General features: G+C 33.7%; 1 protein-coding gene across 7 annotated transcripts in view; it reads right to left on the reverse strand.

Annotated features, from left to right (window-relative positions):
• Positions 1-1,502, reverse strand: part of RUNX1T1 (RUNX1 partner transcriptional co-repressor 1) — a 169,052-nt gene that overhangs the window by 137,826 nt on the left and 29,724 nt on the right. The gene's annotated exons all lie outside the window — the stretch shown is intronic.

Consider the following 1,502-nt stretch of genomic DNA (forward strand, 5'->3'; position numbering starts at 1 on the left):
CTTGAGTCTGAACCCCATATTTCCATACACCCATTAACATTACCAAAGGGAAGAAAAATGTAGGAGTTAACTTTTCAATGCCACATAAAGAAATTATATATATATATATATATATATATATATATATATATATATATATATATATATATATGTTGTGTGTGTGCATGCATATACATATTTTTTTTAAGAAAGAGAAGAAACTCAATGTGGTATTTCTGATACATGGTGCTGGGGATTCAATATTTGCATATTATAACAATAACACACAGTAGGCTGTTTTAAAATGCATGTCCTTGTCTTGCATTTTTGCTTTCGATATGGATCTTCCATGCTGCAAACGGTTCACTGCCAGCAGGTCAGGTACACATACCACAAGACGAAAAGAGAGTATGATAGCAACGGGATGGGGGTAGGTAAAGACCATAACTCTACATATTTGCAATACATGCTCAAGTTTTTAAATACAATATCCTTTTCAATTTATAATCTGCACCTTAGATATTTTTATCACATTAATAAGAACTCCCATAGAGATATACAGGGCAGAAAGCAAGAAGTTATATCCTCTTTTAAAACAAGCATTTTTCTGATGGAAGAAGATGAGAAAACAATTCTAAAGCAGGGGTGATGGTGACTGTTATTATTTTTTTGATGGACTTTCTATGCTGGACTTTAGAATCTAATCAACCAAGGTTTGAATTCTCAAAATTAATTTTTAGTAACAATAATACATAAGGTAAGAAGATAGAAGCAAAGGTAAGAAATGTCTCAACTACTTAATAAAATTTAATTCCTTGCCTTCTCTTTTGAATCTGTCTCTTGTGAATTACAGAAGAACATCATAATATGAAGAAGGGGGGATGAAAGAAAGAGAAATACAGAAAGAGAAACTAAATCATCATTTAGGCTACCTCAAAGGAGTCTATAATTATAGGAAAATATTCATTATCTCTGGTCTTTCAAAAACAAAAACCCTCATTTGCCAACACCTTCTTGGGAACTTTTACGAACAAGCCATTAAGTATTTGTAGGAACTGCAAGAGTAGATTTTGTGGGGTAGGCACCAGCAGTGATTTTTCCAGAACAATGGCCACAAAATGGTAGATATTTTGCTACCCCGCTTTTCATGTAGTCAGGCAGGCAGTCACAGAATTTCAAAAATCTCTTCCCAAAATCTCTTTCCAATCATTAAAATGTCAACCAGTATCCCACAACATTTCTGTTAACTCTCAATTTTTTTTCTTGACAGTTTATCCATATTCATCTATGCACAAGTCCACTAACCCTGAAACAGAGCTGGCTACAGGAGACATCAACTCTCTGGAATCCATAATTCAGTGTTCTCTTTAATTTTTAAATGTTGCAGACTTTAAGAAGTCTCTTGCCAAATGTCAATACACTTAGTTTATACTTGTTGTTTTCCTCAAGTTAGATCTCTCTCTCTCTCTCTCTCTCTCTCTCTCTCTCTAACTCTCTGGAATCCATAATTCAGTGTTCTCTTT

The sequence above is a fragment of the Hipposideros armiger genome, unplaced genomic scaffold (genome assembly GCF_001890085.2).
Source record: "Hipposideros armiger isolate ML-2016 unplaced genomic scaffold, ASM189008v1 scaffold_611, whole genome shotgun sequence".
Taxonomy (NCBI): Eukaryota; Metazoa; Chordata; class Mammalia; order Chiroptera; family Hipposideridae; genus Hipposideros; species Hipposideros armiger.